Genomic DNA, 9840 nt, shown 5'->3' on the forward strand with positions numbered 1-9840 from the left:
GAGGCTTAGTGTAGCTTTAAATCTAGTCCATTTTCATTTAAAACAGCGTGCGTGCTTCGCGCGCGCGCGCACGATTTTTAAGCGATGCGACGTGCAGACAGTAGATCTCGCGAATAAGGAGCAGCTGGCAAGTAGTGGGCGTAACTGACGATAATTTGCATGGAAATTTTTATCGGCTCGGCCGAAGAGGCAATATCCAGCAGACGCATTTAAGATTTCGCCGGTGATAATAACAGCCGCAGAAACGGCGCGGCGCGGCGCGGCGGCTCGTAATGCTCGCGTACCGGTGACGCGAGTACCGTACCGTAAGGCCATGTGTACACGTGCGCGCGCGCGGACACACACACACACACACACACACAGCCGTTATATCTTCTACGTAGCTTCTACGTTTAGTAATGCACCCTGGGGTGGTGCAACGTGACAGCATTGCCCACCCATATCGTGCTCGCGCGTCGCTCCGAAGAGGCAAAAAAATGACATCGCGCCCCTCGCTGCTAGATTATATAGAGTCTTTCTTTCGCCATTTTATTCTTTATCGCTATCTTATGATAATATTATTATATTCCGCAAACCGCACTGTACCACGTTTTTTTCGAGACGGATCGTGTACTCGATCGCAAATACGCGCGCGCGTGTGTGTTGTGCGATCAAAACGCTCGAACTTAACTTTGTTAACGTTCCAGGTAGAAGCTTTATGAGCTTTAAGATTTCATGACACATAAAAATTTATTACTTTTTTTAACGTGCTTTTTTAAATACATCTTTTAAATGAATTTAAAGGGGAGATAGAGATGACACGAGCCAGAATTTGAAACAGTGACAACTGGTATTTTAAATCGGTAATAATTCACATAATTTCTGTTAAGTTCCTTAGGCGCAAGGAAAGCTCTTGGATCTATTCCGAATTGATCCAAGACGTTATTTACTCACGTTATTTACTCGTTGAGATAATTTTATTCGCTATATAATTATAATTATAACTAGAACGGTAAGCAAGTTAGCAAGTTTGCTTCTCTCCTTTCACGTTAAGATTAAATATATCAAAGAGCAACTAATATTATTGTCACTCTTGAACAGAATAAAAAGATAAATATCCAGAAAGGAAAATAAAAAAAAGTCTTATTGTTAGGAAGAATAAAGTTAGTAAGAGTACAAAGTGCGAGATATGATGGGGATCGAGGAATCGGTGATTGTGTATCTCCAACGGAACGGAGTCGCTCTTGAACGGGATCGATGAATTCTCATCGAGAGGATCCAGAAAATCCGGAGGATCGATATACGGCTCGCGAGTATACGATATACGACTCGACGATATAATACCGATGAAACACGGTTGCTCGATCGGCCGGAAAGCCGTGGCGGAATGCCCCAAGTGCCGTCTTACGGGCGACCTACTAGGAGAAGGCCTACCCGGTATACCTAAAGTGCTCGCCACTCGCCACTCGCCACTCGCCACTCGTGCACGGATGGTGAGCACGCCAGGCACCATATTACTGTGTGACCGAGTATCCAACTCCCGATTGGCTTCCGAAGAATTCCCGCTGAGTTTCTTTCTCCGCCCGCCATAAAAGAGTATTTAAGAGACTTTTGCGGAAATAAAATAAAAAAAAAGAGAGAAAAGAAAGGGGGGAAAGGGAAAATGAGGGGAGATAGAAACAGGCACGTGTGCGTGTGTGTCCGTGCGTATGGCCCGGCGTACGCCCCGTGGCGGGCACCCCGCCGATACATCTCGTCGTTTTCGACGAGGCCATTCGAAAACAATCGGGCACAATGGCTCCTCGAACGTTCTTATACTTATTATACTTATATATGGTGCTACGCGTAAAACGCGGCCGCATAAACGGTTCTAGAGTGCGGTTTCAAACTGGAGACGTGCGAGAGCGCGTGTGCATTTTGCGCGATCTCAAAGAGTGAACGTGAAAGAACGCACGAGCGCGTTTCTACATTATACGTATATAAAGAGTGATCCCGAAGGGCGGTATTTTCTCTCTTTCTTTTTATAAACGGTCAATTAACAGTGGCGCGTCCTAAATATCGCTTTGCAAATAAAGAATGTCGCCGCGCGCAATAGGTATCTGATAAATAAATTGAAAAAATATTTTATCTTTATTTATACTTAATTATGTAGCTTTTAATTCTATTGAGACAGAGAGAGAGAGAGAGAGAGAGAGAGAGAGAGAGAGAGAGAAAGCGCTTTTTTAGATTTTTCTCACCTGGAAATGTACATGGACATTTGATTACTTCACGGACATATAGGTCTACCTAATATGTATATAAAAATTTGTTTTTTATATTTTTATTTGAATCTATATATATGATGCAATGCATTTTTACATTCTTTTGTATATAATACATTTTTTGCGCGAGATGCTTATCAAAACATTTGTGGAGGAATATCGTTAGTAAACGTTAAAAGTTGATATTTAATTTATTAAATTAATAGTTTGTTAAATCTGTGTCTATTGACGTTTGAAGAGACCAATTGGACAATATCGCGCGCATAATGTATGCAACGCAATGTTTTCATCTCGATTATTCCGAGATAGAGGAGACATAAGCGCTACCGACATCGTGAAAACCACTGGCGTGTACATAGAAACTCACACGACGTGTACACACGCATTTCTAATGCCTCTTATGCGGGTCTTATTGTGCAACGATCTCTCTTGTTATCCGCTAGAATCGCTACGAACGGAGATTCACCCGCGGCAACCCTCGACCGCATGAATGCGTCTACCTGCCGCGGTCGACCACGTCACAAAAAATATTCGTTTCTTCATTTTTGATCACACATCAAGGATAAGGGATAACGAAAATAAAGGATAAGAAAAGGAGTGCTCGTAATCGAAGTAGGGAGAACTGGTGTCAGTTGCGCAATGTGGGATTATACTTGGCTTTACTTTTACTTTGATGCTGCTACGGAATTAACTTTACGTTATATTATAACAAACGATAATTAAATTATATAGAATCTAAATAAAGTTTTACACACACACATAAAATCTATATTTTTATTATACGTATATTTTTCTCTTTATGTTTTACTTTTCTAGATGTCACTCGATCGACATATGTTTTTTATTGTGCTAGAAATTTATTCGCGCAGGAACAAAATAATTTCATCCATCGATTCTTTGGAAAATGACAAGAAGAAAAGATCAAATTTATAATTATCTCTCATCGTCAGTATGCGCGTTATCGTGTCCGCGCGGCCGATTTTCAAAACACAACAAAACGGCCAGCCTGAAAAAGTAGAGAACTTTTATATCACTCCGTCGTGGCATGTGACATTGGCTCTGAAATGAACGGTGCGAAATAATTTGTGAAATAATGTGCCCGCGTGTGCGCGCGTTTGCTTGTATATTTGGTATGCGTTTGCCGGGGCGGCTGGGGCCTACACGAGTGGCCAGTGGCCACAGAACGCGATCCCGCGATCGCGAGATTGCGAGATTCGCATACTAGCCCGTTGTAATGGACGAGTCGCCGCGCGAGTATAATCGATGTATATCGCCAAAGTACTTATGGCAGCGCGTTTATGGCATACGCAACGCTCGCCAGGCGCATACACCGGGACCAGGCAGGCCTGGCAGCGGCCGGACGTGAAATCCAATCGAGTACCCTCGATCCACGTCACGTCTGCCACTGATTAACATTAACTTCGTCGAAAAAATTGTACCAAATGGCAGCCGCGCAAATTTGGCGCTGGCTGGCTGGCTGGACGTCAATGCATGTCGTTCATTTTTTGTTATTTTCGCTGAAACGATCGAGAGCATAACCCAGTTTCTGCTTTTGCATCGTCGCACGATAAATATGACCACGTTACGACGTAAAAACGCGTATTATTGATAGCCAGCGTTTATATCTTTTACTTTAGGCAATCATCAAAATTTTACGAAGAATGATTGAAACGATTGTGTATATTTCAATAGGATAGTACTCTCTTATAAATATCATATTATTTTTTGACTTTTCTAATAGTAGAAATTCGACTCTTTGCTAATCCAAGATGTAGAACGTCTTATATAATAAGCATTTCGACTTTGCGAAATATAAATTTACAGTTGAATCACACAGGCAAAATCATTTCGTGCAAATTCATTGAAAAGAAAAAAAAGAAAGAAAAGAACTTTCAACTCGAGCGTAACGCTTTTAACGTTTTAAGATCGCGCGATCGTCGGCGCGAGTCATCGTTCAAGTGGTCCGATGAACGATAATTATATAAAACACGAAGAGCACGTAATGAGAAGAGTGTTAAAAATCACAATCGCCGTCAGATACATTGGTGACCCGTGCGCCTGCACTGTCACCCCCCGGATATCGAAGGTTACCCCTCGAAAGCGCGCAGGGGTGCAGTTAATTCTAAAGCGATTAGGCGCACGCGACGGGGCAAAGGTGTCGACCTGCGATTGACAACGACTCGAGGGTCACGAAGCCTTCGAAAGAAGAGATCGCGCGCGCGAGAGGGGCGCGGCGGCAACGAAGAGGAAGAGAAGGGAGGTAAGGGGCGAAAAATTAAATTAAATTGCCCGATCTGTGAATCGGCATACTTGGTCGCACGGCCGGAGCATATAATGCCGGATTAATATATACATATATGTGTATATACATATGGTAGCCGCATAGGTTTGACGTATTCGCAACCCTCCTTTCGCAAGTAACCACATTCGAACGCTTGATTTTTTCAACGTCGTGATTTTACAAAGTTATAAAATTCCGAAGTAACCGTTTGTCTTCTATGTCTATGCTCTATGTTATTAATTAATTAAGGATTAATATCGGTAGGAGCTGTCAATTTATTATAAATGTTTAACATGCCAACTATAAGGGATATAATTAATTAAAATCTAACAGTTATGAGAGACAAAATAAATGTACGGAACCAAACATAAAATTCATCAGTTCATCCGGCATCCGAGCAGGATAAATTTTAAAATAAGACTCTCGTTTAACTGTAAACGAAAAATGCGAAAATATATCTTGATACTTGATACATACAAAATATTTTATTGGATGCGTCGCCAAGAGTTTAGGGTTGAAGAATATTCGATCCGCTCATAAGTGGCATGTGGAACGGGACGTGACCATCCTTACAGCGCGAATTAAACCTTAAGGAGGCGACTGCGGATTATTCCAAGCTCCACCAATGCCGCTGCCACCCTCGATTATAGAAGACAATTTTAATATCGTCGAATAATAGAAAGCACGGGGTGAAGGAAGGGTACGTGGCAAGGGTACGTCCTGAAAACTCGGGTGGTATAAGGTCACGGTGGAGCCTGATAAAGGAGGAGTTTCAGGACTATCCCGATCCTGGGTGGGTTGGCTACGTGGCGAGCATGTGAAACGGTATTCAATATCTCTGGTATCGAGGACGTATATGTTGTCACCGCGAAACTATTCCGAGTGACTCCGAAATGATATAGCCTGTAAAAAGGGAACGATGGAATCGATAGAATCGTGTATGAGGACCGACATATTGCAAGTTGAGATAATTTCATAATTAGTATTCTTTTTATTTCGATGAGCCAAAATGAAATAAAGTCGACAACTAAATCTTGTATCACAGATGCAGAATCGCATCCGATTGATAAAAATTTGTTGGCGATGACAACGATAAGCGGTACCGGTAATATTTCATACGTTGTTTACTCGGGAGATATCCGCGCTCCATATACAGGGCATTTTTCTCATCGCCGAGGCTTTTAAAGATGCCCGAGGCGAATAAAGATGCCCGACGGACGTTGCTTAAGAAGAATAAGGTCAACATCACGTATAATATATATGCACAGCGATCTCCGAGGACTGTTGCAAGTACTGACGGATGAAAGAGGCGTGGGAGGCCTAGAAAGAAGCTGATGGAGTGGACGCTCCTTGTTATTGTAGCTATAATGGATGGGCAAACATAGTGACACACGGTGGAAGCCGCGCGGGCAGGTAAAACCCGCGTGTACGAGTCCACACGTTCGCGTGTACCTGCACCGAGTCCGATTACTCGGCAAATATTGCGCGTTATTTCGTCCCGATGTTTTGTGAGAGATTACTCAACTTGCCGTGACGTGAAAAATATAAGTTCTGCCATCGGTGTGCAAAGTGATTCGCAGTTATCGTCCACTTGGTCTAACTTGCGAATATACGTACAAATACGTAATTAATCTCTCGTGCCAAGGCAGACCCGCGAACGCAGCTTTTGCGAACAAATATTTATCTCGCAAACTCCAATCGACCAATCGCAATCGTCTCCCAAGAACGAAACCCTCTTAGAAGTGACATGTGACGGTAGCAACCTGAGTTGCTAATATAAGTGTATAATTAAACGTTACTTTTAACGTTACACCGATATGGATATAAATCATATTATTTGCATATAAAAGTGAAGGAAACAAGATAATTACCAAAAAAAGATGAAAACGTGATGTTACTAATGCATACAATTGTTTGTACAATTATTCTCATCCATGAGTAGAGAGAGAGAGAGAGAGAGGTGGGGAGGGGGGAAAAGGAGAGGAAATACCGTGGAAGCTACAACCGAGTTTTCGCTATAAAGTTGAGATTCCTCGTCAAACTCGTGAATGACTTTGGCTTCTGGCGACTTGGTGCCAACAATTACAGGGTACGCGCAAGCGTTGTATTCCGCCTACAATGCGAAACGTATTTCAATGAGCGGGTGGCGATGGAATCTGTTTGGAATGGGGTGAGAGAGGAGGGGGTTGCTTGGGGATCGAGGTAGCGATGTTCGCGGTGGAATCGTCGACGCCGGGTATGAGGGCAGGGCGAGACGATCATTGAAATGGAAATGCCATTGACGCAAAGTGAAAGTAATTAACGGAATATGTCCGAGCTGTAGAGTGAATTCGATATCTGACGCCATTGTCGCCGCGGAGCGAGATACACGTATACCACGGGATGATGGGCTAGGGAAGGGGTGTTCGGACTGTTTCTAAAGGATGCGAAATGGATGAGTGTTGGAGGAAAGTCGGAAAGAAGGAACAGTGAAAATTGTATAGACCAAAACAAAATGTAAAAAAACGGGGAAGAAAGTTGGGGAAAAGAAATCTCAAACGCGGAGATAACGATACGAGAAGTGATAAAATAGCAAGTGAAAATTGTTCAATTATAATCAACGGAAATATTATAAGCGCACATAGATTTTTGGATATATGGATAAATTTTATCTTTTATCCACACGATGTTTTTTGATACGTTCATTTAACAGTGACGTATTAAATTGTGGCTAATATTTATAATATTTATCATATGAATAACAATAACACTAATAAATTATTCGATAACAAATAATTTCCACGCATTCACAGCAATTTACATCGTAAAACAAAAAATACAAGTTACATGTAATATTTGTTGCGAAAATAAGGAGTGTTGTGTAGAGAAATTTTCCAGAGGTTAACATATGTACGTACCCACGTAATAAAGGACGGGAGACCAGATATAGTGTACGGTAAACGGAAAGGATCGCTCGAGAATCGTCGAGGAACGGTTGCCATCCAGGGAGAGAGAGAGATAGACGGCGAATTTTCCTAGATTTAATTAATATTTCATTTGCATGCTATTTCTCGCCTTGTGCAGCTTCGTATCGCGCAACGCGCAAGGCGCGATGCTCGCCATCGCCATCGCCACGGAGAACCAACACTCGGACGCGAAGAGAGTACAGCCGCTGGGCGCTGCGTCCTTTATCTGGTACGCGTACCTCGACACTGATGTGCACATACACGGATATACATATGATACACCTATACATAGAACTGAACGTTTATAACGGCGTGGAGAGAGAGAATGCGGCACGGGGTGGCGCGAGCTCGCGAAACAGCATGGTGCTCTCTGTATTTCAATTTAGCACGTCTATTGTTAGATACTAATATTATTCAGTTCGGAATTGTTTCGCGACGTCCCTCAGAGGAAGGAAGAGCGAAAGGGGGGCCTCGATTTGTACGGGCGCGCGGCGTGGCGCGGCTCCCAGACTCTATTACTTCATTCTCTCTCTCTCTCTCTCTCTCTCTCTCTCTCTCTCTCTCTCTCTCTCTCTCTCTCTCTCTCCCCTCCCAACTGATTCTGTCGTACGTCGAACAAGATAACAAACAGCTGAGGAACGAGATAGATATTCTCGCTTTACATTTTGGGTCTGTTTTCTATTGCTGAACTGGCTGCACTAGTTCAGCAATAGAAAACAGACCCATTATCGCGATAAAAACGCGAAAACGGAACATGTTTTAATACCGAATTATATCGCTATAATATCGCTTTATAACGTTTGTATAGTAAAAATAGATTGTTATGTTAGGTAAAGTAATAATGGAAGAAACGTCGTAATATGAAGCAATTTTTGTATATATTATATTATTCTGAATCGCAAAGAGAAAGTAACCGAGATATTTTATTAGAGTTACCTGGCAAAAAGACATCCGATCTCCGTTACTGATGTCATCCTTCGTCCACATCAAGTCACATATATGCACTGTATGTGCGCGCGTGCGTGCGTGCGTGTGCACACACACATTTATATATATATATATATATATATATATATATATATATATATAAATCGGTGGTACCACCAAGACCAATCGTTCCTCGGGGCGAGCAAACACGGCGTCATGTTTGCCGACGTTCGGCAACACTTTATTCTCTCTTCCGCGCGCGACCCGAAGAGATGGCCCAAAAGATCTCTCTTCGATTGGCTTCCATGCACTCGTACGTATGTATATTTAAGCGAGCCGCGGTGTAGCCACAAAACATGTGTGTGGGTGCGCGTGTGCCCCTACATAAGGTAGAAGAGAACTTGTCTCACAATCAGTTCCCATACGAGAACGGAGAAGAAGACGAAGAGAAATAGCGAGCGAGAGAGCAAATATTGATGGAAGTCGAAAAAATGTTAAAAGCCATCTGACTCGTTATTCGGTTAGCTATATTCATCGACCAATAAAAAAAGGGGGGAAAAAAGAATGGGAAAGAAAAAGTAGTCATGGAAGTAGAAGTTCTCATTGGAATTGTGTAACGTCGCGGTCGTCGTGTCGTTTCTCAACGAATCACATTAAACTCGCGGTAAAATTTTAAGTTAATGTTTTCGCATGTTTACGTAATAAGTGATAAGCATCTCGATGTCATAATCGTCCGATTTAAATTGACAAGACATTATTCTTATTATCTGACATAAGCATTCTTAAATTGCATGGTATATACACGGAAGCATTTCTGCCGCTCGCGGTACGCACGCGTTTAAGAAATTATAACAAAATTAATCACAGAATTGAAATAAAATCGAAACAAATCTTCATCAAACAAAACAGAGAACACGTAGCGTTAAATTAATCGTGCAGATTTTAGTTGTTTAATCAGGTTTAGAATTAAAATAACTAAAAGACCGATTTTGAAAGCCGATCAGGCCGATATCAACACCAACACATAATTCGATCAACGGCAATCCCGGCACCTCGATCTTCCACCTCTCTGGAGAATCTTAAATTACTTTACCTCTATCATCATCCCCGCACTGCTCCCCTTTTAGCAAGAATCGGATCGGTTTCCAGTTCTAACAACCCCTTTCACTCGATGGCTTAAAATTCCTCGGTGCAGACGCGAGACGCGAGACGCGAAGAAGAAAGGGGATTGTTGCACTCTGCTCTGACTGCGGATTAAACTCGGTCGCGGCAGAGGTGAAGGCAAGAAGGGAGAAGGGCGGAGAAGGGAGGAGGGTCCTATTATGCTCCATTATGGATGGTAACCAGTAGCCAAAGGAAGAAACTCAGCGGGGTGTCGATATATTGCCACCCCTGGAAAACCAGGCGGCTATGCCTCGTAAATAATAACCGGAGCATTATAATGCCC

This window comes from Temnothorax americanus, unplaced genomic scaffold (genome assembly GCF_048541705.1).
Source record: "Temnothorax americanus isolate GAGA-0224 unplaced genomic scaffold, ASM4854170v1 Scaffold4, whole genome shotgun sequence".
Classification (NCBI taxonomy): domain Eukaryota; kingdom Metazoa; phylum Arthropoda; class Insecta; order Hymenoptera; family Formicidae; genus Temnothorax; species Temnothorax americanus.